General features: G+C 48.6%; 1 protein-coding gene across 1 annotated transcript in view; it reads right to left on the bottom strand.

Annotated features, from left to right (window-relative positions):
• The window catches only part of GNB4 (G protein subunit beta 4), a 54,571-nt gene extending 27,351 nt beyond the window's left edge, over nucleotides 1–27,220 (bottom strand). Inside the window, exon 1 of the mRNA XM_055129428.1 lies at nucleotides 27,030–27,220. The gene's annotated coding sequence lies outside the window, so the exon portion shown is untranslated. The remainder of the gene's footprint in view (nucleotides 1–27,029) is intronic.
• Between the last annotated feature and the right edge of the window lie 488 nt (nucleotides 27,221–27,708).

The following is a 27,708-nucleotide window of genomic DNA, read 5'->3' as shown; positions in this document are numbered from 1 at the left end:
CGATGATCAATGAGCTCAGAGAAACAATGGCACAGCTAGTCAGCAAAGCATGAGAAAGTATAAGAGCCAGAATGAGAAAAATACTATCAGAAGTGACAGATATGAAAAGCCTTGTAGGTTATAGTGTGGGGAGGTGTGAAGGGGGGGTGGGGACAACTCAGTAGAAGCTCTGAATAGCAGAATAACAGCAACTGAGCAAAAAAAAAAAAATTAAGGAACTCCAAGAAGGAGGAAACTGCTCAGAAACAGCATAAGGTAGAAAACAGTCTGAAAAAGAAATGAACAGCATACAAGAGCACACACTATAGGAGATGAGTTCAAGAGGAACTATAGAAGAATTATCAAGGGCTGGAGTGATAGGGCATTTGCCTTGCACGCAGCCGACCCGAGTCCGATTCCCAACATCCCATATGGTCCCCTGAGCACCGCCAGGAATAATTTTCAAGTACATGAGCCAGGAGTAACCCCTGTGCATCGCCGGGTGTGACCCAAAAAGCAAAAAAGAAAAAAATAATCATCAGAGTCCCTGAAGAACAGGAAAGCAAATGTAATGAAGAAACAATAGTTAAAGAAATCACCAATAAGAATTTCCAAAGCTGAAGATTACAGGCGCTCGGGTCCAAGAGACCCAAAGGGTCCCAGTGAAAATAGACCCAATTAGGAAAACTCCAAGGCACGTTCTACTCAAAATGACAAAATCCATAGAGACAGAGTACTGAAAGCAGCAAGATCAAAACAGGAACTTGCAAAACCCGTTAACATGCACAGCAAATTGATCAAATGAGGCTCTATGAGCCAGATAGGGAAGGATATAGTTAAAAAAAAAAAAAAAAAAAAAAAGTAAAAAAAAACCCTTAAAGAAATGAACAGCTCACCAAGAAAGTTCGTATTAACTGATGAAAATCCTAATTTCGAATAACACTCCCGGTTTTTGTTCCTCTGGGAAATGAAGAGAGTGGTCTCAGGCTCTCAACAAGAGGGCAGGGCCTGCACTGATCTCAGGTCAAAGCAGTCCCAGCCTCAAGTGACAGGTCGTGGGGAGGGCCCGCGGGACATCCCGGGGAATCCCGCCCTGGGTGGAGGCACTGCAATCCCCAGCACTACAAACAACACCAACATCAAAATTGAAAGGATAAAATTCCTTGATGTGACATCACTTTATAGTCCTTGTTTTTGTTTGCTGTGTCGTGTTGTGTTGTTGGGGGGCCACGGCTGACGATGCTCAGTGCTAACTCCTAGTCTGCACTCAGGAATTATTCCTGGTAATGCCCAGGGGACCATGGGGAATGCTGGAGACCAGGCAAAGGCAAGCACCCTCCCTGCCTTTCTATCACTCCAGCCCCTTCCCTTTTTACGTAGAGGGAGGGGAGTTTGGACGACACCCGGTGGTGCTCAGGGCTTACGTCTGGCTCTATGCTCAGGAGACCGTACGTGGTGCCACGGTTCTAAGCATGTTTGGCCACATGTGAGGCAAGAGCCTTACTCCCGGGACTCTATCTCTAGCCCTTTTCTATCCTTTGTTAACACATGGATGCTGACACCACACGTGGGTCCTACTTGAATTAGGTTTAATACAAACTGCAGCTCCAGCACTGATAAAAAAAAGTTAAAAGTTAAAAGCTGGGAAAAGGGGACTATGGAGATGGCTCAACAGGCTGTGCATGCTCTGTATGCAGAAGCCCTGGATTCCATCCCCAGTACCACATGGTCCCCTGAGCACTGAGCTGGGAGTAGGCCCTTCCCACGGCCCCTATCCCTGAAAAACACAAACCTTCAAAGGCTAGAGTCATAGTACAGTGAATAGGGTGCTTGCCTTGCACCAGGTCAACCCAGGTTCAATCGGAGCCAGGAGTAAGCCCTGAGCAGCACCGGGTGTGGCCCCCAAACCAAAGTCAGCCAAACAAAATGAACCCCTCGAAGAGGGCTGCCTCAGTGTGACTCCGCTTTCTCGGAGGAATTCTGAATTCTGAAGCCTCACTCAGACCCAACAGACGGCAGCTTCGGTTACAAGGCCAGGCGCCATCTGCGGAATGTTTCTAAACAGCAAGGCTAGACTCCTTGTCACGTTTGTGACCAATAAATGGGAGCAAATTACACCCCCCCCCCAATATGCCTCTTGTGCTCTTTTGGGTCTGTTTATTTTTGAGAACCAGCAGGCGTAGGAGAAGTTCTGAAAACAGCAGTGACTACCCCTTTGGAATGGCAATTTAGGCACTGAGGATGTAGCTCGGTGGCAGGGCACGTGCCATGCACGCGTGAAGCCGGGGCTCAATTCTCAGCCAGGAATGATCCCCTGAGCACGGCAGGAAGTGACCTCTGAGCAGAAAATAAAAGTATTTACTTTTGGGGGGTAGGGGTTGGTGAAGGGGGTACACCCAGCAGTGTCTTGGTGCTTGGGGGTCATCCCAGAATTGCTCAGGGGACCACGTGGTGCTTAAGCGCCAGTGAGTTGAGCCCCTGGGCACGGGCATTTGTAAGGGAAATCTCCCCTTTATCAGCCTTCCTCTCCTCAGCAGAAAGACGATGATTCTCAATCACTGGAGAATCTTATCTGAGGCGAAGTCTGTGTAACAAACCTTGCCCCTACTCAGGCTTTTTCTAGAAACTTCCCATGACCCAACATCCTTCTCTTGTCTTCAACTGCAGATGCTATTTACGTGGGTGGTTCCCTTGGGGAGTTAACAAAATTTCCCTGGCATCGCTTATATATTTCGGCGGTCTACATTAATAAACTTTCATTTTCCACTTGCTAATCTACCTTCTACCCTAGGGAAGATGGTATGGGGAGAGAACTCAGTCAAGAACTCAAAAGGGCAAAGAAAAGTCACCTTTCCTGCGGGGTTCCCAGGCAATGATAAACTGGATTTCTGAAAAGAAATGTCCAACAGCCCCCACTCTTTTCTATCTACTCCTACAAAGAGGAACTAACTTTCCACTTAAACAAAAAAAAGTGTTAATTTTTGTCACTAAGGGGACAGAATATTTTGATTACACAGACTTTCAGATAATCTTTTCTCCTGACCCAATAACTGCTTGGCTCCAGATATCAGCAATAAAGCGGGAACTAGTGGATAGTAAGGGACTTCTCTCAACAAACCTGGGGGCTGAGGAGGGTAAAAATAGGCAAAAGAGCCGCTGGGCAAAAAGCGCACACAAAGTCTTGTTACACAGTGACAGTTGGGCTGGGAGACAGCTCGGGGCCAGGAGCACCTGCTTCCCCCGTGAGAGGCCCAGGTTTGATCCCTGGCACCGCAGGGTCCTCCGAGCACCTCCACAATTCCCCCACCCCCTCAAAGAAGGAAAAGTGACAAGAGGCTCCCCAGTGGGCTCATCTGGGCTAAGTCCTATGTAACTAACTCGAGACTTAAAACCTAACTGCAGTTTCAACCCCGACAGGAATCACGTCCGTTCTTTGTTGGTTTCTTGTTTTGAGGTGACACCTGGCAGTTCTCGGGGCGTACTCCTGACTCGCGCTCCAAGGTCACTCCAGGTGACTGAAGCCCTACCCGCTGTGCCACGCTCCTGCCCAGGAGCCTGATACCAACCGAATCAGTCCGGAACTCCCAGGTCTACGTGAGCAGGGTCATCTGCCCGACTGTCCCCCCCAACGAGCCAGGGAGGGCGACTTCGGCACCTCCTCTTTCCTCTCTCCCCTCCTGCCTAACGAAGCTTTCTACTCCCTACAGCCCCTCAAGAGCTCCTTTGGGCTTGCTGGATGGGCCGCGGCTGCTCCTGCTGCTGATTCATTAATGAGCTCATACATCTAACTGGGTGTTGAATTTGATGGTTCTGTTTGGGTTTATAAAGAAATGTACCCGGGCCGGAGCACAGTGGGATCAGGGGAGGGGAGGGGGAAGGATTAGAGGCTTAAATGACTGGTCTAAGGTTAGAGGCAGAGTCTGAACTAAGTCCCAGAGAGTCCTAGGACCCAGGCTCCGAGCCACTTGGCTGCTTTGCTCTCGCCCTTCTTCTTTCAAGGGCCTCTCGACAGGTCTCTCAGCCTTCTGGGCTGAAGCTGGAGGCGGGGGGAGAAGGCCGGGATCTTGCCTGCAACACCTGTATTCTGGCCCTTGGAGCTACCTCCCCAGCCCTAAAATAACAATTAACACAACTTAGTTTGATAAGACCAAAGCAATAGTACTGTGGGTGGGGTGCTTGCCTTGTGTGGCCAACCCGGGTTTGATTCCCAGTACCACATATGGTCCTCCAAGACCCTCCAGGAGTGAGCACTGAGCAGAGAGCCAGGAGTAAGCCCTAAGCACTACCAAAGGTGCCCTACCTCCAAAAACAAAAAAGAGAAGAAATTAGTTTTATGACAGCATTTTCTTTCTTTTTCTTTTTTTAAAAAATTTTTCATTAGCAAATCACCGTGGGGTACAAACTTATGAACTTTCATGTTTGTATTTAGTTTACATCCCTCCACTCCACCAGTGCCCATTCTCTTCCACCAATGTTCCCAGTATCCCTCCCACCAACCCCATCCCAACCCGCACAACCCCATCCTGCCTCTGCAGCAGGGCATTCCCTTTTGTTCTCTCTCCTATTGGGTGTTGTAGTTTGCAATAGAGGTATTGAGTGGTCATCATGTTCAGTCTGTAGTCTACTTTTGGCACGCAGCTTTCAACCCGAGTGGGGTCCTCCCAACATTCTCTACTAGGTGTTCCCTTCTCTGTCTCTGCTGCCTTTTCCCCTAGCATGTGAGGCCAGTTTCCAAGTTGTGGGGCAGACCTCCTGGTTCTTATCTCTACTATCCTTCGGTGTTAGTGTCCCATTCTGCTACTTTATAATCCACATATGAGTGCAATCTTTCTATGCCTGTCTCTTTCTGACTCATTTCACACAACATGATACTTTCCATGTCGATCCACTTATAATATGCAAAGTTCATGACTTCATATTTTCTAACAGCTGCATAGTATTCCATTGTGTAGATGTACCAAAGTTTCTTTAACCAGTGATGACAGCATTTTCAGTTACTATAATTCTTGCCCCCGTGCCTGGCTGTCTTCACGGGGGCCTCTTGGAGAGTTCGGGTTGAGTTTCCCTCCCCACCCTGAGCAGAGCTCTGGCAGCTGAAGACTTCCAGAACCTAGCCACAGCCATACTCAAGGCCACTTTCCACATGCTTGGACGAGCCTCACGCATGAAGGAACCCACAGAGGAACGCATTATGTGGGACACATGACTGAGATCTCCAAGCCTGCTTGGATCAGGACTGGCCTCCTTCACCCAGATCCACCATTTTCCAGCAGCTAGGCGGTCATATCCACAAATTGTCCACAGCGCCATATAATCCCATCAATGGCCAACATCCAGAGACTATAAAACCAAGTTCCCACAACATCTTATAACCTAGTTCTCCCTCTCGGAGAACCTGGCAAGCTATCAACTTTCCTGCCCACATGGGAGAGCCTGGCAAGCTCCTGTGGCATAGTCATATGCCAATAACAGTAACAATGCTGGGCCTCATTCCCCTGACTCTGAAAGAGCCTCTAATGCGACACCGTTGGGAAGGACAAGTAAAGAGAGGCTGCTAAAATCTCAGGGCTAGGACGAATGGAGACGTTACTGGGCCTGCTCGAGCAAATTGAGGATCAATGGGGTGACAGTGATACAGTGATAAGTGCTAGACCAAGTTGCTTTTGAACATGAATATTAGAATATTAGATTGTCATAACACATTTTAAATAATTCTATCATATAGAAAAAGCACTGTAAATAGAACCAAAAGCAGTATATCAATTATCTAATAAAAGTTCAATTGTTCCAGTTACAAATATGAAAAAATACCAATGGGCTATTGTATCCATGCCAATTTATTAAATAAAATGGAGAGGGAAAATACAGTTGCATAATTCAAATATCTATCTCTTCTTCTTAGAAGTATCCACAAGATTTTTTGTAAAGCATGACATTATACAGCCTGGCCAATCATACTGGTGTGTTAGTGAGCACCTAGTTCAAGCCATTTATAGAAATACACAAGTATTTCTTAGCCACTAGTCATTTTCTTTTACTTATCATGAAAGATCACATAAAAAATTAAAGAATATTTTAAATTGCATTTAAAAACTTAAACCCAACTGCTTGTCCTTCCTTAAATGTCCACTCATCAGAGAAATTAATTTCAAGTTTCTGATTAACATCAAATTCTCTAATACTGGGGCTGGAACGACAGCACAGCGGGTAGGACATTTGCCTTGCCCACAGCCGACCTGGGTTCGATTCCCAGCATCCCATATGGTACCCCGAGCATCACCAGGAGTAATTCCTGAGTGCAGAGCCAGGAGTAACCTCTGAGCATCGCCAGGTGTGACCCAAAAAGATAAAAAAAAAAATCTCTAATACTCCATGTTCCTTTTTGCAATCCTGATTTGTAATCCTTAGGCTTTGTTAAAAAAAAAAAAAATTCTGAATCCCAAACCCATAAAGAATTGAGTAAGTTATTTATAGCTTGAATTTTCAATTTTTACCAAAGAACTTAAAAACACACGTGCCCCTCTACCCGAAGGACTCAACACGGAAATCCCGTTTTCTTTCTACAAAGTTGACCGGGAACCCAGAGTTGTGTGGGCAAATGACAAACAGAAAAATCAGAGCTGCCAAAATTGTAGCACAATAGCACATGGTATTCAGTTTGGTCAATCTTCTTCTTTTTTTTTCCCCAGAGTCTCAGGAAACCAACCAGAGCTTCACACGAGCTCTATGGCTCAGCTACATGGCCAGACCCCGCCCCTTTCCCTTTTTATTTTACTACATTTCTCATTACATAGAACACTTTAAATGCCCCAGAGCAAGTAAGCGAGCCTCTTCTGAACATAAGGTATATAGCTTGTGTTCCAGGAAATAAAGGGCTGCTCGAGGGTCTGTCTCCCCCACCTCTGTACACCTTTGCCACATGTATGTTCTGGTGTTTTCTCTGGCCGAACACTTCCTGATTCCAGCTACGTGCCAGGTGGCCTGTGCATAAAGAAGACACGGGCTCGCTCTGCAATTTGCCCTCTAAGAAGAGAGACAGAACTGTGGGCGTCTTTCACAGAGGGGTCAGGTGCTACTCCCTAGGCCCAAGTCAGGTGTGTTTCAGAACTCGAAAGATTTGGAATTTTAGAAAGGTGCACTGTTCACAGATCACCTAATACCCCAATTGCATGATGGGGTGATGGCAAAACTAATAAATATTTTTATAGAAAAAATCTGAACATATTCACATTAGGTCAAATACAAACTGGAGCCATAGCACAGCGGGTAGGGCGTTTGCCTTGCACTCGGCTCACCTGGGTTCAATTCCTCCGTCCCTCTCAGAGAGCCCGGCAAACTACCGAGAGTATCCCGCTCACACGGCTGAGCCTGGCAAGTTACCCATGGCATATTCAATATGCCAAAAACAGTTACAACAATTCTCACAATGGAGACGTTACTGGTGCCCACTCGAGCAAATTGATGAACAACGTGAAGACAGTGCTACAGTGCTACAGGGTTAGGGGAAATGAGCAACAGCTTTAGGTGAGTTTATTTGTGACTTCCAACGAGCCAAAGCAAGCAAAGGACTTGCCACTTGAGGCTTTAAGGAAAACCTGGTGATTTTCAGAAAATTTTGGCTTTCTAAATTATTTTTGCTTGCTTTGTTTTTGTTTGGGGGCCACACCCAGCAGTACTCAGGGCTTAGTCCTGGTTCTGCACTCAGGAGTCACTGCTGGTGGTGCTCAGGAGACCATTTGGGGTGCCAGGGATTGAACCCTGGTTGGCTGCGTGCAAGGCACAAGCCCCACCCACTGTGCTATTGCTCCAGTCTGGGCTCTTCAAATTGTGCTCAAGAAACTATAGACCTGAGAGCTCAATATGCCAGGAAAATCCAGCACACAGGCAGGACTGGCCCTGGATTTACGAGATTAAGTAGGAGCTAGGCAAGCCAAAGAAGAGATTTAGGGCCCACTCACCTCACACACCATTCACATTTCTTCACATCCGCTCCTTTTGCAGGTTTAAATCAACGGAGAAGCCTGGTACTGGGAACATTCTCATTTAACAGAGGAAGGAAAATATGTGGCCAGAAAAATACGGGCTTTCCCCAAGCTCTCACATCCTGACAGTCAGAACACGACTGTACTTACAGCCTGTGCCCAGCAACAGTTTAATTCCTGGACTTCACGTCTTTCCTCTATGAAGATAGGAATATCTACCTCAGGCAGTTGTTCGGTGGATGAAAAAACAGACATTTACAAAATGTCCTTGGGATGGTAATTTAAGTGTTCATTAGGCCCAGCAAGAAAAAAATATTGGAAGATGCCAGAACAGCAAACATTACTCCAGCCAGCATTAAATCAACAGACAGAAGCCCTTAAACACAAGAGGGAGAAGCTCAACAGATTCCCAGGAAGCATTTCTCTCACCGCCTTGGCCCCCTTGGTTTGGTCTGCGGCTACATTGATGCTCCTTCCTCTCGGAACCTCTGGAGAAGCAGGGCTGTTTCCTGAGGAGGACACAGACTTTGCCCTAAGACCTCTTTCCCGGGCGCTGGAGCAACAGCACAGCAGGTAGGGCATTTGCCTTGCACGCAGCTGACCTGAGTTCGATTCCCAACATCCCATATGGTCCCCCGAGCACCGCCAGGAGTAATTCCTGAGTGCATGAGCCAGGAGGCACCCCTGTGCATCGCCAGGTGTGACCCAAAAAGCAAAAAAAAAACAACAACAAAAAAAAACCCTTTCCTGGACCAGGAATCTCAAGCCGGTGGAAGGGGAGAGAGGAACACATCTCTCCAATCTCTCCAGCTATCTGACTTTCAAGACACAGCCAGCCCGAAGAGTCAGCCCGAGCCATTCACCAGCACCATGCAGCTGCTGGTGCCCACGCCTGCCCTGCAGCTGCATGGAGGCTTTGCCACTGATGCCGAGTCCTTCGGGCTACTTGGTCCACCACAGAGCCCCCGCAGCCACTCTTACATGCCTGCTTAATAGTCCTCATAATATGGCAGACGCCACACCGCTTCTCCCCAAAAAGGGAAAAAAAAACCGAGAAAGAAGGATATTTCCCCCTCCTCGGCCGCCGTGGGGCTATGGCTTAGTTCACAGTCTAGAGACACGGCTGCAAGCAGTTTCTGGGACCAAAAGTAGTCTAGTTGGCTGATCTGTGTTTTAACAAGCACACAATGATTCTAGATTTTGTTTGTTTGGGGGCGACACCCAGCAGGACTTGGGGCTCAGGGCTTACTCCTGGCTCTGTGCTTGGGGCACCATATGGGGCCGAATGCAGGTCACCCACTTGCAAGGTCAGCTTCTGACCTGCTGTACCATCTCTTTGGGCCCCAGATTTTCACTTTTCTAAGACTGTGTGCGGTTTACCTATGAATCACTATTCACATAGTCTCATATCACCTGAAAGTCAGATAGATAATAGGCTTTATTTTTCCCCCAACCCATAAACAACTGAAAAGTCACCCAACTTGATTACATATTATTCTTGGGTACATCATTAAAAAAAAAAATCTAGGGGCTGGAGCAATAGCACAGCGGGTAGGGTGTTTGCCTTGCACGCGGCCGACCCGGGTTCGATTCCCAGCTCCCATATGGTTCCCTGAGCACCGCCAGGAGTAATTCCTGAGTGCAGAGCCAGAGGTAACCCCTGTGCATCGCCAGGTGTGACCCAAAAAGCAAAAAAAAAAAAAAAGAAATCTAATGAACAAATGCTACCGCAGAGAATGAATATACAGGGATAGCAAGACTGTGCACAGGGCCAGGCACATGCTCTGCCTGCTGGACGTCGGAAGGTCAGAGTACAGCCCCAGCACCACGTGCTTCCCTGAGCACTGCTGGGGGAGGGACAGGAAAAAAGAAATGAACATATGAACATAAGGCAACTAGAGATCAGAATCCCCCCTCCCTTTTCTGGCCACACCCAGCGATGCTCAGGGCTTCTTCCTGGCTCTGCGCTCAGAAATCACTCCCAGCAGTGCTCAGGGGACTATATGTGGAGCTGGGGATCAAATCTTGGTCGGCTGTGTGCAAGGCAAAAGCCCGATCTACTGTAGTACCACTGCACCAGCTCTCCAGGCAATTTTTTCCCTTAAAAAAAAAAATTCTTTTTTTGGTTTTGTTTCCTAGGCTGCTCCTGGCTTTATTATCAGGGGTTGGTCCCGGCAGTCCAGATTGAAACCTTCCTGCATTCAAAGCCTGGGCCCAACCCACGGAGCCACCCCTCTGCCTCGGGGATATCAGAGCTGCATGTGACAGAGGCTCTGAGTACCTAACAGGCATCACGATCTAGCTGGTTTGCGACCTCGGCTTCGTGGGACAGAATGTGACTTGCCGGGGCAAGAGAGAGGTCAAAGCAGGGGCGCAATGCTTGGCATTCCAGTTTCTGAAGCAGCACACCCTCATCTTCCTGCAGCACCCTAGGTATGGCCCTGCCACACACCCCCTGCTCGGCCAAGTGCAAGCAGCCCTTGGGGCTGGAGCAGTAGCACAGCGGGTAGGGCGTTTGCTTTGCACGCAGCCAACCCGGGTTCGATTCCCAGCATCCCATATGGTCCCCTGAGCACTGCCATTAGTAATTCCTCAGTGTAGAGCCAGGAGTAACCCCTGTGCATCGCCGGGCGTGACCCAAAAAAGCACAAAAAAAAAAAAAAGAAAGAAAGAAAAAGAAAACCAAGTGCAAGCAGCCCTACATCACCACTCCTGAGGACCCCCTGGCGGCTGGGCCCAGGATTACTGGATATTACTGGCTGTGCTGGGAAGCCCCTCGTACCCCTCAATGTGACTTGTGCAATTAATCAATTCATGGGAAAGCATCTACAATCCACATGTTCGTGCTCACTGTAGATATACTTATCGACAATAAGCAGACACAGAAGAAAGCACTCCGGCTCTCCCTCTCCACATGACCTGAATTCCTCTTCACACAGTCGCAAGATCCGGGTGCAAGTTTGGATGTTCTGTGAACTGAAAAGCAACTGTACCTGGGCGACGCGGGTCTGAGACGGCAGGCGCCTGCTGCCGCCACTTCAGGATGGCACTCTGCTCACAAAAATATCACACAACTGCCGTCTTGAGCTAGCCTGTGAGATGAGTTACCTGGGCTGCCGGTGCATCCCCGACCCCATCCTGATGTTCTCCAAAGTCACTCAAGCAAAGGGGTAAGCGCACCCCCCCCACCACCGGGAAGCTTCGAGAGTGCGTCCCTTTTCAGTGCCACGCAGCCACGCTGTGCTTCATCCTACCACTCCGACTATCCGAGGAATGTTTTCCTCTTGCAAGACTGTCCCAGATGCCAACACTCGCTCTGGAGCCGTAAGCAGCAGTCCCTTAGACCCTGTCTCGCTGCCACCCCTGAAGATGTGACAAAGCTGCTCCCTCGCTGAAGGATGAGCGCTTAACCTCGGGACACTGACAGAGCAGCACGGCGCCCCTTCTTTATAAATGAAGGCCCAGAGAAATCTTTGGGTGTTTTTTCTTGTACTTAGTAACCCCCCCTCCACACACACACACACACACACACACACACACACACACAATGAACACAGGCAGAGAGACAGTGCAGGAGCTATGACACTTGTCTTGTATGAGGCCAGCCCCAATTTAATCCCCAGCACCCCATAACTTTCTCAACCAGCACAAGGAGGGATCTCTGAGCTCAGAGCCACGAGTAAGCCCTGAGCAGTGCTGGGTATGTCCCCAAGCACTGTAGCACTTCATCCCGTTGCTCATTAATTTACTCGAGCAGGCACCAGTAATGTCTCCATTGTGAGACTGGTTGTGACTGTTTTTGGCATAACGAATATGCCACAGGGAGCTTGCCAGGCTCTGCCGTGCAGGCGGGATACTCTCGGTAGCTTGCCGGGCTCTCCGAGAGGGGTGGAGGAATCGAACGGGCTGTGCTATCGCTCCCATCCGTGGTCCCCAACAACACAAAATTATTCACTAGACACAATACAATTCCTTGTTGATAGCTTCTAAGCCCTACATAGATAAACATAATAATGAAAACTATTATCCAAAATTTCGGGCGGGAGGGCAGCTGGATTTCTGGGACACAGTCAGTGGTGACACTCCGTCTATGCACTGAGATCATGCGGTACAGGGTCTGAACCTGGGCCCCCCCGCATGCAGAAAGCATGCACTCTGCCCTCTCAGCCAGCTCCCAGGCCCCCAACAACTTTTTTTTTTTATAAAACACAAACGCTTTTGTTATCTAGACCCTATGACTTGAAGGCTACAATTTTCAAAACATCTTCCCTCCCAACGGCCTCCTTGGAGGCGCTGTTAATAAGCAATCCACCTAATGAAAACCCCGTGTGAATGAAGTGCATTTCCTTAGGGAATTAGGAAATATTTCCACACGAGTACATAATTTAATTTACAAAAGTCCAGAAGCAAAGAATAATAATAATAAGTTTAAGTTATTTTCTTGTAAAAAAAAACAAAACAGGTCACTCTACGTTTGTTAGCCGCCGGAAAGGCAGGGCAGGAGCGGAGCCGCACGCTCACCAGACCGAAAATAAAGCCTCACGCAGCGTCTAAGTTTTCAAGTTCATATTACCAAACAGTCAAAGCCCAGTTCTGATATTTGAAACTATTTCCCAGTGAAAGTGTTTGGGTGGAGAACAGAAGAAACAATGGGGAACAAAACTGAGTCACACCTGGTCCCTCCGGAGCCTGGAGGCGCAGCCTGAGGGCTGGGCACGTGCGTGCTCGCGTGCGCGTGCGCGTGCGTGTGCGCGTGCGGGCCGTGCAGAAGCCGCAGTCGGATGCTCAGCATCGCGTGGTCCCTGCGCAGCTCCAGGGGCCACCCCCAAGCACAGGCGCTTTAAGGAGTCCCTGAGCACCGCTGGCCGCAGCCCCCAATCCAAAACACAACAAAGGAAAAGTAGAAAGACATACTTCTTTAGCCTTCAAGGTCTCACCGTAAGGAAGTTACGATCACAAAAAGAAAATACAAATAAAAATAAATCTCACTTTCTGTGTTAAGGGCCCAGAGAGGATTAGGTCGTCGAGCCCAGAGCTCAGTCTTCATCACCAGCACTTTATGGGAGAGACTCTGTCAACTCCTCTCTAGCTGAAAATTTATAAAAGCAAGATTATTATGCTTCAAAAACCATGATTCCTTTGAATGAAAAAGCATGTTTTTGTTTGTTTTGCTTTTTGCTTTTTGGGTCACACCTGGCGATGCTCAGGTCACACCTGGCGACACTCCTGGCTCTGCACTCAGGAATTACTCCTGGTGGTGCTCGGGGGACCATATGGGATGCAGGAGATTGAACGCAGGTCGGACGCGTGCAAGGCAAACATACTACCCGCTGTGCTATTGCTCCGGCCCAAGCATGTATGTTTAAGAAGAGTTATTAACAAACTGTTCTTTCTTTCTTTCTTTCTTTTTAATTTATTATTTGTTTATTGCTTTTTGGGTCACACCCAAGTGATGCTCAGGGGTTACTCCTGGCTTTGCATTCAGGAATTACCCCTGGCAGTGCTCAGGGGACCATATGGGATGCTGGGAATCGAACCCGGGTCGGCTGTATGCAAGGCAAACACCCTATCCACTGTGTTATCGCTCCAGCCCCTTGTTTGTTTTTTAATTGGGGGTTGGGCTCACCTGGTAGTGCTCAAGGGTTACTTCTGGCTCTGCACTCAGAAATCACTCCTGGCAGGCTCACAGAACCACAGATCGTTCCGAGGACTGAACCCCAAGGTCCAGGTGCAGGGCAAGCGTGCCAGCCATTGTACCATCTCTCCAGTCCTAACCAGCTGTTTATATGAAAAGGTAGAACTAGTAGAACTACGAGGGGCCGGAGCAACAATACAGCAAGTAGGGCTGCACACGCTGACCTAGGTTTGGTGGTCCCAGATATCCTATATTGCCAGGAGTAGTCCCTGAGCACTGCTGAATGTGCCTCCCCTCATCCTCTCCCCAAAATAAGAAAAAAGGAAAAAGGTAAAACTATAAATAGTAAGGCAGATATAATGACAAGTCATGCAGCTATTAAGCAAAGAAAGTTAAGGCTTTGACTAAAGATGCCAACATCAATGAGACCCGCTGAACAAATGTTCCCTTGGGAGGTTCCAACGATTAGCAAGATAAACATCTTTGTGGGAGTCTTCCCTCACTCCATGGTAGACTATGCTATCTTGATATTCACTATGTGGCACTGCTTACTGTCAAAATTGGAGGGAAGATTTATGCTGTATACAGTCTCAGATATTAAATACAGACACTAAGAGAAACGTTAAGTTTACATTATTTTATCTAGTCATTAGTATTGTATTGCAGAAATAATTTAATGTGGGCCAGAGATATAGTACAGAGACTTGTTTGTTTGCTTGTTCTTTGGCTACACCCGGAGATGCTTAGGAGTTATTCCTGGGTCTGCACTCAGGGATCACCCTGCTGGTGCTCAGGTGGCTATTTGGGGTGCCAAGGATCGAACTCAGGTCAGCCACATGTGAAGCAAGCGCCCTCACCACTGTACTATTGCTCAGGCCCTGAGACAGTACAGGGGTTAAGGCTCTTACCCTGCACGGGGCCAGCCCGGTTTAATTCCTGGCAGACCCCTACCAGGAGTAATATCTGAGCACAGAGCTAGGAGTAAGCTCTGAGCATCGCTGAGTGTAGCCCCCAAATAAACAGATCATTTAATGTTATTTACACCTCAGCACAGCTCAAATAAGCTTTATTTCTCCAAGACAAGGCTCTGCATAAATGGGGACAAGGACTATGTGCTATGACCTTATGGAGCACGATGTTTTTAATGTTTGTTTGGCGGGGGGGGGGGGGGGGTGTTGGTGCTGCCCCAGGAAAGCCACCCTCTACAGTGTTGAGAGTCCAAACCACCGATGCCAGGGGCAAAACCTGGACTCCTGTGCATGGCAGATATGCACCCCAGATCTCTAAGCTGTTTGCTTGGGGGGTTGCATTTGTTTTGTTGGGTTTGGGACCACACCCGAGGGTGCTCAGGGCTCACTCCTGGCTCTGCACTTAAGAGGTGATCGAAGATGCAGGGGGTCAAACCCAGATCAGCCATGTGAAGGGGCAGAAAAGTCACAACGTGAACTAAAACTGAGAATGTATTTGAGAACACAGATGTCTTTGAAAAAAGCTGGAGAAAATATTTAAAATAATTTTAAAAAGTAGAGACCGGGGAGATAGTACAGCAGGGAGGGCCCTTTCCTTCCACCCAGCCGACCCTGGTTCGATCCCCGGCACTACATATGGTTCCCAGAACCCATCAAAGTGATCCCTGAGTGCAGAGCCTGGAGTAAGCCCTCAGGACCACCAGCTATGGCCCAAACTGCCCCCTGGCCCCGATGCTCAGAGTTTACTCCTGGCTCTGCACTCAGGGATCACTCCTGTTGGTGCGTGTGAGACCATCTGGGATGCCAGGGATCAAACCTGGGTTGGCCGCTCGCAAAGCAAACACCTCACGCTCAGCATTCTCCAGTCCCAATTTCAGTTTCTTCCTCTTGATCCAGCCTGCTCGCCCGCTGCTTATCTGCAGTGTCTCCACCAGAGGGCAGGGAGGAAGCGGTGACATAAAACATCAATTTGTCGCTTCTAGAGACGGTTCACTAGTGTCGCCAAAGAACTGGAACAGCCCTACTGTTTCTTGATTCTCTGATAGGATCTTTTCCATTCAAAGTGTTATTTGAGGGGCCAGAGACATAGTACAGGGGGCAGGGCACTCGCCTAGCACACGACCCGGTTCAACCCACAGCACCACTCCTGAGCCCTTCAGGAGTGATCCCTGAGCACAGAGCCGGAAGTAGGTCCTGAACATGGCGGGTCTGGCCCAAGCCCTACCCCACTCCCAAAGTAATCAAATAAAAAAATAATTGTTTGTTTTTTAAACCTTGATCTTGGAATACAAATCTACTTACTGGGCCAGAGGTGACAGAGGATTGTGGGCATTTTGGTAGCATAGGCTGCTGTCACTTAGTACAGCAACACCATAAACTCTAAAACTATTGCAACTACCTAAACAATCATTTTTAAAAATAAGCTTTTGATAAACGATAGCAGGAAAACATTGGCCATATTGATAACACAGTCAGGGAGGGCAGGGCAGCAGGCGAACTTAGTTGGTCAGCTGAAAACTCGCCCATCAAAAAGGCATCCAAGGGGCTGGAGTGATAGCACAGTGGGTAGGGCGTTTGCCTTGCACGCGGCCAACCCGGGTTCGATTCCCAGCATCCCATATGGTCCCCTGTGCACCGCCAGGGGTAATTCCTGAGTGCAGAGCCAGGAGTAACCCCTGTGCATCGCCGGGTGGGACCCAAAAAGAAAAAAAAAAGGCATCCAATCAAAAGAGAGAACGGTACTCCCCAGAGCAAGATTGAAATTTTAAAAAGCACACGAAGTAGGCTATGAGACGGCCAGGGTGGGAGACAGCAGCGTACAGGGGCAGCCGCCAGCCAGTCTCTCTCTGCAAGTGCTCCTGCACCCAGGTGCGCTGCAGGGTCGGGCAGGGCTCAGGCCCCCAGCAGGTGCCGACCCCGAGGCTGAGTTCACAGGCCTGGACAGGCAGCGGGATGCAGTGGGCTCGGACACTCAAGGGGCACAGGGGTCCCACACACACACACACACACACACACACACCTCGGCCCTGGCCGGAGACTAGAAAAGCTGGGATGAGAGGCCAGGGCAGCCTTCGGGACTGTCCACAAGAGACCCAGCAGCACAGGGACCTCACCCACAGTACGTGCTCCGTGGCCAGAGGCTAAAGCAAGCTGAGATGTCAGGGAAATGCTGGGGTTCAGGCCAAGAGCAGCCCAGAGACAAGATTTCAGGCTAGGGTGGGGAGCTGGAGCCATAGCACAGCGGGTAGGGGGGTAGGGCGTTTGTCTTGCACACGGCCAACCCGGGTTCGATTCCCAGCATCCCATATGGTCCCTTGAGCACCGCCAGTAGTAATTCCTGAGTGTATGAGCCAAGAGTAAACCCCTGTGCATTGCCGGGAATGACCCAAAAAGAAAAAAAAAATTCAGGCTAGGGGAGCAGACGCTGGACAGATAATGGTTCATGGATAAACCTAGGCCACCGCAGGAGGCAGGCAGATGGCAAGGGATGGCACTTAAAAGTCGTGCCTGGGACCAGGCTTTGAGGAACAGGACAAGTGATGTCGTACATGGGTAAAAGAACATGGACACCAGGGAGGAGCCGACCCATCCATTTGATCTGTACAATAAACTCTTGACTTCTTAGCCTTCTGAGTTCTGTATGCAAATCTCTCATACAATTCTCAAGCACCCAGCAGCACAGGAAAATCCGTGACGCGCTACCAGAGACACATGCATTTATTCAGTCATTCAGCAAATTCAGCTCCAACCACATGCCCGGCACATTCCAGGTTCTGCGGGTTCAGCTGTAAACACACGAACATTCCGGTTGTCATGGTGCTTTATTCTATATTTGTCAAAGAGACAGATAATAAAGCACATAAATAAATAACACAATATCAAGTACAGATAAGCACCACGCAGGGGGAGGGAAAGAGGAAGGGGGAACTGCAAAAAGTTAGGAAGTGACACGGCAAGCTATCTTAAAGGAAATTCATTGAAGACCAGCCCTGAGTGAAATGAGGGAACTGAGCACTCCTTAAATGGGGGCTCGCACTACAGGGTGGGGGACGAGAGCACGGGCTGAGAGGCAGAGACTAACCAGGCCCTGGGATCCAAAGCTGGGAGAATGGCGAGATGGGAGGGGGGCGAGCTGGGGCGGGGGCTGAGGAGATCAGACATGGGTCCGGCCATGTGACCACGGAGGCCTCCTGGAAATGGCCAAAAAAATAAAAAATGTCAGATCTTATCTAACACAAAGGGGTTAAATGATAACTGACAGATACCATGTGATTCGAGTGTTACATGGAGTAAGCGTCCAGCTGACCTTCAGAGACGGGGAAGCTTAGAGACTCCTGCAGTTGGACAGGCTTCGGGGGTGGGCGTGGGGAGGGGTCGATGTGACACAAGGGAAGTGAGTGACAGTCAAGGTGGTAAGATACACTCAAACTCGGGGCCCAGAAAGATCATCAAAACCCAATCGCTCTACCCCAGAAGAAAAGAAAAAGCCAAAATTGGAACAATGTTTGAGAGCTCATGATACTTGTCACTGGAGAAAAAGCAGGAGATTGAGTGAAACCGGGTAATTAAACAACTTATGACTTTTTGCCTGCACAACGGGGCGGATGGCGGCACCATTGGCTGAGAAGACAAAGGTGCTCTCTCCTTCATCCAGGAAGCTGGGAGAAAAACGGCCACCACCGAGTCAACAGTCAGTGGCATTTTGGTTTATAGCCTTATCTTTTTTGCATGTGCACACAAAGGATGCTTTATTTCTTTATTTTAGGTTTGGGACCACACCCAGTAGTGTTCAAGGCTACTCCCATCTCAGTGCTCAGGGAGACTGTTGAAGTCTCCTGTATGCAAAGCATGTTATCAACCCTTGGAGCCATATCCCTGGTGCCAACCGATTTACTTTAAATAGTACTATAGTGGGGGGCAGAGAGATAGAACAGAAGTTAAGGTGCTTGCCTTCCATGCAGCAGACCCGGGTTTAAATTCCCAGCACTGCATATAGTTCTCCGAGCACCGCCAGGGGTTACCCTAGCACAGAGCTAGGAATAGCCCCAGAGCCCCACTGGTTGTGGCTCAAAAAACAAACAAACAAATCTGTAAATATGTGTAGTTTGGTAGCAAAACCAAAAGCACCTAGTATCCTGGAAATCAAAGGGGAAAAAAGATTTCAGTAAGAATTATCTATCACCTCTGTCAAATGTGAAGGTTCCTGGTGAGGAAAGGTTTCATCACTTGGTAGAAAAGACCACGGTTCTCTAAGAGTAGGTTCAGAAGATGGGCGGTGAGGGGTTGAGGAAAGAAACAGACTACATGAAATCTTTTTTTTGCTTTTATTTTTTTGGCCACACCCACTGGTGCTCAGGGCTTACTCCTGGCTCTGTACACAGGGATGGCTCCTGGTGGGGGTGCTGGGACCATATAAGGTGGCCAGGGATCAAATCAAGACCACCCACGTGCTAGGCAAGAGCCTTAGCCCTGTGCTATCTCTCCAGCCCCGAAGGGAATCTTTTCAAGATTTTTCTTGGATACCCAATAGCCTCACATTTTTAAAAACTGATTTTTCATTTAGTTACCACATGTGTTTTATCATCCTCCATATGAAAGCAATTTTTGGGAGGTGGGATGGGGTTTGGCACTCAGGGCTAACCCCTGGTTCTGTGTTCAGGGATTATTCCTGGCGAATTCCAGGGGTGGGGGGTTATATGCGGCGAGGGGTTTGAACCTGGGCAAGGTAAATGCCCTACCCACTATACTACCGCTCCAGCCCCTGAAAGCCATTTTTATTGCATAACCATCTGAGAATAAGAACTAAGTTTTGTTTGTTTCCTTGGGTTTGTTTTTGTTTTGTTTTGTTGTTTGTTTTGGGGCCACACCCAGTGCTGGTCAAGGGTTATGCCTGACTCTGTGCTCAGGAATTTACTCCTGGTGGTGCTGGGGGATCATATAGAATGCCAGAGATGGAACCCAAGTCAGCCACATGCAAGGCAAGTACTTCACCCACACTACTATCTCTCTAGCCCTGAACGGAGCATTTTAAACCTTTGTATAACTTCAAAAATCAAGGGCATCCTCTAACATAACCACAGTACAATGATCAAAATCAGGGAATTTAATATTGATATAATACTATTCCTAAAATTCATATATTCTTATGTTTGAAATAATTGTTCTTTGATATAATTAATTATTCTTCCAAGGTTCCAGTAATCTCAGGACAATTTTTGTTTTCAGTCCAGGGTTATACTGCAGTCAAATGCCAGGTCTAATTCACTTGCTTTAGTCTGGACAGGTCCCTTTGCCTTTGTCCTTTATGATATTAATACTGGATGAGTATAAGCCACTTTCAGAATATTCCTTGGCTTTGGTCTTTCCATTATTTCCTCATGATTAGATTTTGTTTGGTTTAGAAACACCACAGAAAGTCACGTTCTCTTGAGATTACTGCGTGATCCCAAAACACAGAGTTGGGAGTACTAGTGTCCAATCTCCCCTCTCCCCGACAATATTCTAAAATTTAGATATTTGTTTTAATTACTATATGTTAACCTGTGAGACTTATAACTTATAAATAATTTTATTGCGTTAATTAATCATTTGGGGAGCCACACCCAGTGATGCTCCGGGCTTACCCCTGGCTCTGCACTTGGGGTAACACCTGGTGGTGCTCCCCCTGGAGGTGATGCGGAGGGACTGAACCAAGATCAACTATGTGGAAGGCAAACACTCCACCCACAGTGCTCAGGGGACCATATCGGGTGACAAGAACTGAACCCAGGTTGGCTACATGCAAGACAAACACACTTTCTGCTACGCTACAGCTCCAACCCCAAAGAAAACACCTTGATCTCACTGTTGGTGATAGTACCATTGATCACTCGGGTTGACGTGGCTGGTATCTGCCAGATTTCTCCACTGTGAAATTCCCTTGACCACTTATCCCTAGAGAGACCACTGGAAGTGACGTAACAGCGTGTCCCTTATCAAACTCTTCTCCACTAGCAATATATGTAGCACTGTAGTCCCATTGTTCATCGATTTGCTCGAGCGGGCACCAGTAATGTCTCCATTGTGAGACTTGTTACTGTTTTTGGCATTTCGAATATGCCACAGGTAGCTTGCCAGGCTCTGCTGTGAGGGCAGGATACTCTCGGTAGCTTGCCAGGCTCTCCGAGGGGGATGGAGGAATTGAACCCAGGTCAGTCACATGCAAAGCACATGCTGTGCTATTGCTCCAGTCCAAACACCAAAAAAAAATTAAAAACACAAAAATACTTATTTAAAAAGATACACACGCACCATGTTCATTGTGACACTTAGTAAAATAGCCAGGATATGGAAGCAACTCAAATGTCCAACAAAAGATAAGTAGATACAGCGGTGGCCTACATGCACGATGGAATACTACACGGCTGTAAGAAAAAAATATCTGACTGTAAGGAAAAATATCAGCAATATCTGACTGAATCAATATTACCACAAGGACTGTAAACTGCTGATTTCATTTCTACATTTTTTATTCACAGTCTATTCCAAGAGTGTTCACTGCTCCTTATTTATGATGGACTTGTGGATTCTTATTTTAGGCCAAAAATAATAGGTCACTTACTACCAGTATTCATTTTAATATTCACATTTCCCTAGATTTGGCTAATTCCTTTGTCAGGCTAAGCCCCATCATTTTATTGAACACTTCCTTACTTTGTGACACAAAATGTACCAGTTCATTTTATTCATTCCCTGCCTCAGTGCTGGAAGCAGACAGATCTGAGAACTAGTTTCTCTTACTGCTCCTGAGGTGTCCCCGCTCCTAGGCTCGTGTGCCAAATAGAGTAGAACTAGGAAACATCTGAATATATAGTAAATATTGTAACTGCAAGTTCATACTGACAACGCTAATTCCAACACAACTCTAATTCCAAATAGTACCCACTGACTTCTTTCATAATTGTATTTCACTTCCTCCACCATGAAAACCATAACTAAAATATCAATAATTGTACTAATTTGCTCAATGCTACAAAACACACGTAAAAAATTAGTTCCAGATGGGTCAAAGAAATGGTACAAGGGTTCAGGCAGTTGCCTGCACACAGTCAACTCCGGTTAGATCTCTGGCACCAAACAAGTTCTCCCCAAGCAACACCAGGCGTGATCCCTGAGCACAGATCCAGGGGTGAGCCAGATGTGGAACCCAAAAACAAAACATAACTGAATAACAACAAAAATGCTTCAGAATTCCTGTATCTCCACAATCTCCACCACTACACATGACAGCTTACTGTACTAGGTTCTGGGCAGGGTGCAGGCGGTTCTTTTTTCTTGTTTTTGTTTGGTTAGGGGCCACACCCAGTGGTGCTCAGGGGTTACTCCTGGCTCTGCAATCAGGAATCACTCGTGGCAGGCTCGGGGTCAATATGAGATGCTGGGGACCAAACCTGGGTCAGCCACATGCAAGGCAAATGCCCTAGCTCCTGCACTATCACCTCGGCCCCAAGGAAGTTCTTATTATCTTCAAACTGAAGACATAAAATCTAAGCCGTGTGTTTAAAACTTATGTGGTGTGTGTCACTTCTGAAAGTATGTTATTCACCGAAAGATGGTTTTACTTGTATTTTCTGCTGCTCGTATTCAATTTTAAAGGTGTTTTTTTTTAAATGTTATTTTGTGGGGAGAAGTTTGGGCCATACCCAGTAGTGCTTAGGTAACTAAGATATGATGGGGACTAAATCTTGTTCATCCACATGAATTATGCACTTTAGCACTTTGACTTTTCTGCCCGGTCTAATTTTGAAGGATTTTCCACCCTCCCAAATCATGTGATTTTTATTTTTGAATACACCAAAGAATAAGTTTTCAAACCTTAAATTTCTTTCTCAACTTACAGAGGGGTTATGGCCAATGTAATTGCAATTAGAATTAATTTATAGGGGCTGGAGCAATAGCATAGTGGGTAGGGTGTTTGCCTTGCACATGGCCGACCCGGGTTCGATTCCCAGCATCCCATATGGTCCCCAGGGGTGATTCCTGAATGTATGAGCCAGGAGTAACCCCTGTGCATCGCCGGGTGTGACCCAAAAAGAAAAAAATAAGAATTTATAGGCAGGGAGGATGTGGCTCAGTGGTAGAGTCCTTGCTTTGCGTATGGGAGGCCATGAGTTTGATCCTCAGCAACACACACACACACACACAACACACACACACACACACACAAGATGCATTTAACATAATTAACCCAACAAACATGACTACTTTAGTCTAACCTGTGCTCAAAACATTTATATTAACCTACTTCTATAATAAAGCATGATGGGGGAACCATGCAGGCTACTGGCGATCGAACCCAGGGCAGCTGCATGCAAGGCAAGTGCCCTCCCCACTGTACTCTCTCTCAGCCCCGGAGGACAGCCTGTTGACAACCGTCCTGTTAGTGCTGTACTCAGCCTCCGGATTGAGCGTATGGTACCGCATACCACAAGCCTGGGAAAAGATCAAAGTTCAAAACTCAAATTACAGTTCCTCTCTAGTGCGTATCACTCTTGGCCACCATAAAGTCAGAAAACTGTAAACCAAACTATCGTTAAGTCAGGGACTGTGCATGAAAAAACAGAGAAGCGGGAACGTGCCAGGGCTCTAGGCCTCGAACCCGCTTCCCATCCGCCTCCCAGAGGAAACTCACTGGACCTGCTTATCTCCGCTGAGCATAGTTTGGCTTGATCAAAGTATCTTCCTCAGGGCAAGCAGGGACAGGGGACAGTCACTCAAGCAGAACACAGGATCAAAACTCATTCTTGCTGTTGTTTTGTTTTTCAGCCAGACCTGGCAGTGCTCAGGGCCTTCTTCTGGCTGCTCAGAGATGACTCCTGACGGGGCTCGGGACTGGCCAGCGCGCCAGGGACCCAACCATGGCTGGCCAGGTTCAAGGAAAGTGCCTTAATCTCTGTGTTACCTCTCCGGCCCGGCCCTCAAGAAGAATTTTTTTTTTTTTGTTCATTAATTCCCTGTCAGGTAAAATAATTTTTTTTAAATAAATTTATTTATTTTTAATTAATGAATCACCATGAGGGTACAGTTACGGATTTATACACATCTGTGCTTATGCTTCCCCCATACAAAGTTCGGGAACCCATCCCTTCACCAGTGCCCATTCTCCACCACCCGTAAACCCAGCATCCCTCCCATCCTCCCCAATCCCATCTCCCCCCCACCCCACCCTGTCACTGTGGCAGGGCATTCCCTTCTGTTCTCTCTCTCTAATTAGCTATTGTGGTTTGCAATAAAGGTGTTGAGTGGCCACTGTGCTCAGTCTCTAGCCCTCATTCAGCCCGCAACTCCCTTCTCCCACATGGCCTTCGACTACATTATAGTTGGTGATCCCTTCTCTGAGTTGCCCTTTCCCCAGAATGTGAGGCCAGCCTCCTAGCCATGGAGTCAACCTCCACCTCAAGAAGAATTTTAAGATAAGAAAAACATAAGAGAATTTTTGCATAATAATGCCAATAAATCTATCAAAATGGCCACCCTGATGAGGAGGGAGGGATCGGATACTGGTGGGGAGAATGACCGGATCATCTTCCGGCTTCATTAGAGGAATAGCAAAAGGCTCCCAAATTTCAAAACACACTGCTATTCTGTTCGGACCTTCCAAATGCCTCTCGATGGCTCCAGAGCACCCACACCAACACAACTATTCTTTCTGGAAGGAGAATTCTACTTGCACTGCCTCTTGAGGAGACCTTCTGCCCCAGCAGGAAGGAAACTTGGAATTTTGAGTCAGGAATAGAAGGACACGAGAAGAATGGGCTGATGTGAAGATGTGTATGATCACAATACGGAGCGAGAGGCACCATCGCGCTGAAAACACAAACCCACATCTCTGGCATGTCTTAGGAATTTTGCAAGTATGTCTTTTTTTTTTCTTTTTGGGTCACACCCAGCAATGCACAGGGGTCTCTCCTGGCTCTGCACTCAGGAATCACCCCTGGCGGTGCTCAGGGTACCATATGGGATGCTGGGATTTGAACCCGGGTCAGCTGCATGCAAGGCAAACGCCCTACCCGCTGTGCTATCACTCCAGCCCCAATTTTGCAAGTATGTTAATGCGTGAGTGAGGGTCGCTCGTCAAGTCCTGGCATTTGTCAGTGTGGGACAGAGGCAAGAACAGAGACTTAATTTTTTAAAATGTTTGTGCGTCAATAATTTTATAAGAACACAGACTTGAGAGCCGGGAGGCCTAGCTGACAGACAACTGACCACTGGCAAGTGCTTTCACACTGCAGAGGCAGTTTCCTTACCTGCATAACTGGGTAATGTCTCCTTCACCCAGCTAGCGAGACCTAGACCGAGGAACCAATAGAATGATACACAGGGTCTCCCCTAATCCAGAGCAGATCTTTAATAGACAGCTCCTCCCAAAACCTCAGCTTGCACTACCTCAGCAAGGTCAAGAAACTGACAGAACTTAATAGGCCTGAAAGAAATCAGAGATTTACACCATCTCAGGCAGTGTTTGGTAAGGGCAGAGGAATGTCTAACACTTAGTTCCAATTCTCAAATTTTCAAAATGTCCCAGAGCCTATTTTTATAGTGCAAAAATATGTGCTGGCATAAAGGTGCCAATGATTTCAAACACAAATTCTGGAAAGAAGTTGATCAAATCATACAAACTTCCAGTTGTGAGGGGAGTAAGTTTGAGGAATCTAGAGTGGTGGTTCTAATTAGCAATACTGTACTGAAAACTGCTGAGAGTATCTTACGTGTACCACCGTACACACACAGGGAAATGAGGTGACAGATGTGCGAACTAACCCATACTGTAGTAATGATTCTGCAATATGTACATGAATCAGATTCTCACACTGCTCTTCTCAAGCTCAATGTTACAGGCCACTTACACCTCAATAAAACTGGGGGGATGGGCAAAGCAGCTGTTGTCATTGTTGTTGTTTGGGGGGGGCCACACCCAATGATGCTCAGGGGTTACTCTGAGCTCTGCACTCAGGAATTAACTCCTGGTAGGGCTTGGGCGGGGCAGATACGGGATGCTGGGTATTCCAGGCAAATGCCCTAATGCCCTACCTGCTATACTCGCGCTCCTGCCCCAGGGGCAAAGCAATTTTACAGTTTTCCTTGGACCACTGAGTCAGAACAACCTCCTAAGCAATGCAGATCACTCACAAAGAGCCCAAATGCACTGTGAGTCCTACCAACCACTTGGTATTCATGCGCAAATACAAGTGCTGGTGACGCTTAATAAAATTTTTAAAGTTTCTATTTCTTTCCAAGTGGATCTAAGCCCAAAATACAACAGGGAAATTCGTAAGATAATCTTTAACCAAATGCTGAAATATGCAATAAACCTCCAGAGCCTACATCCCCAAAGTCATCAAGTATCAACCCCAAAGCCTTACTACACTCTAGAGCCTTCAACATCTGAAAGGTGCAATGTATAGGGTTCTTGCTGGTCCAGTCGAAAGGACTTTCCATTCCTCTTAAATTAGCTCTACCCCTGTTCTGTCACATGCACGGGATGGTCACGATCCCCCCCCCCCCCGTTAGCAACCCTAAGACGGACTGATACAAAGCCTTCGAATCAACAATTAAGCCCCGGAACTTCCCAGGAGGGTGCTAATCCACAGTCCGAGCTATTCTGCCTGTGGCCAAGAGGAAGAAAGATGCATTCACAACCTTTGATGAAAGAGAAAGGGGAGGAGTGGGAGAAAAGGGAAGAGTGATGCAAAATAACAGAGCCCGGCTTCCAGAAACAAAAGAGTCTGTTTTAAACTTTTGGAAATAGAATCTTCCCTTTCTGGATCGCAATATGTATATTGCGATATGTGTGTGTGTGTGTGTGTGTGTGTGTGTGTGTGTGTGTGTATACAAGGGCGTCGTCTGTGTTTGGAAGCAAAGAATACAGAGGGCAGGAAAATCTATTCGTGCGCACTGAACTTCCAGGATCCAAAGGACATCCATCCCCCCTCCCCCCTCAAATGCTGGGCATCACATAAATTCCAAAATACCTTTAACCACCGGGCTCATTTTTAGCACCCCACGGGGAACTTTTATGAGCTCTCCACCCAAGACCCCTTCTGGGCAGTCTGGAGCCCACCTCTATTTTCCCGGCCCTCCAGTACGCGCCCCGAGTCTCCCCCCATCCCAGCCCCGACCCCCCCGCCCCAGGAGCCTCGGGAGATACAGCGGAACTTGGGGTGCTGCAGCCCTGAGACTTCCAAGTGGCCCTTCGCGTGCCCGAACGAGCAGGCCGGGAGGTGCGGGAGGCGGCGGCCCAGCGGTCATCTGGGCGCCCGGGCAGAGCCCAGCCTCGGGGGCGGCCGCCCCGTCCGTGCCGGGCAGGAGCCGCTGCCCCGCCGCCCCGCGCCCCCCCCGCCTCCCCCAACGAAGGCGCCGGGCGTGCGGGGCGGGGACCCCCGGGGACCCCCGCCGGCGGCAGCCCGCGCCCTCGCCGCCGCCTACCTGCAGGGAGCCGGGGTCCGCGGGGCGCGCGGCAGCCCCAGAGCGCCGAGCCAGCCCGCAGAGCGCAGCGCCGCCGAGTGTCGCCGGCCACACCCAGGCCCGCGCCCGCCCAGCCGCCAACTCCGCGGCGCGCAGGGCCCGGGGCGGGGACGTGGCGCGAGGCGCGAGGCGCGAGGCACGAGGCGCGCGGGCCCGGCGGGGACGCGCCGCGGGGACGCGCGCGCGCGCGGCCCGGGCGGGGGGCGCGGGGGGCGGGCGCCGCGCGCAGCCTCGGCTTCCTATTTTCTCTCTCGTTTCCTGCGGGGAGAAGGAGAAAAACATGAATTCCCCGGCAGTTTCGCTTTCTTGTCCGCGTGGCGCCTGGATGCCCGGGCGCATCGCTACTGCGGCGCCCGAGGGAGGTGGCCGGTTTCCTTCCAGGGCACCTTGCAGCCTTCTGCTTGCTGCTGGCGGCGGAGGGGTAGGGGGCGACGTAAAGGACCCCCCCCCCGCCCCACCCCCGTATCCCGTTAGGTTCACAATCTAGGATTCTTTTTGTTTGGGGGCCGCGCCCGGCTGACTCCTGGCTCTGTGCCCAGGGATCACTCCTGGCAGTGGCACTGTAGGTGGTGCCAGGGATCGAACCCGGGTTGGTTGCTTACAAGGCGGGCGCCTTAGCGGCCGTGCTATCTCTCCAAAT

This window comes from Sorex araneus, chromosome 2, assembly GCF_027595985.1.
Source record: "Sorex araneus isolate mSorAra2 chromosome 2, mSorAra2.pri, whole genome shotgun sequence".
NCBI lineage: Eukaryota > Metazoa > Chordata > Mammalia > Eulipotyphla > Soricidae > Sorex > Sorex araneus.
The sequence above is the reverse complement of the archived record's forward strand: the minus strand, read 5'-3'. Positions and strand labels throughout refer to the sequence as shown.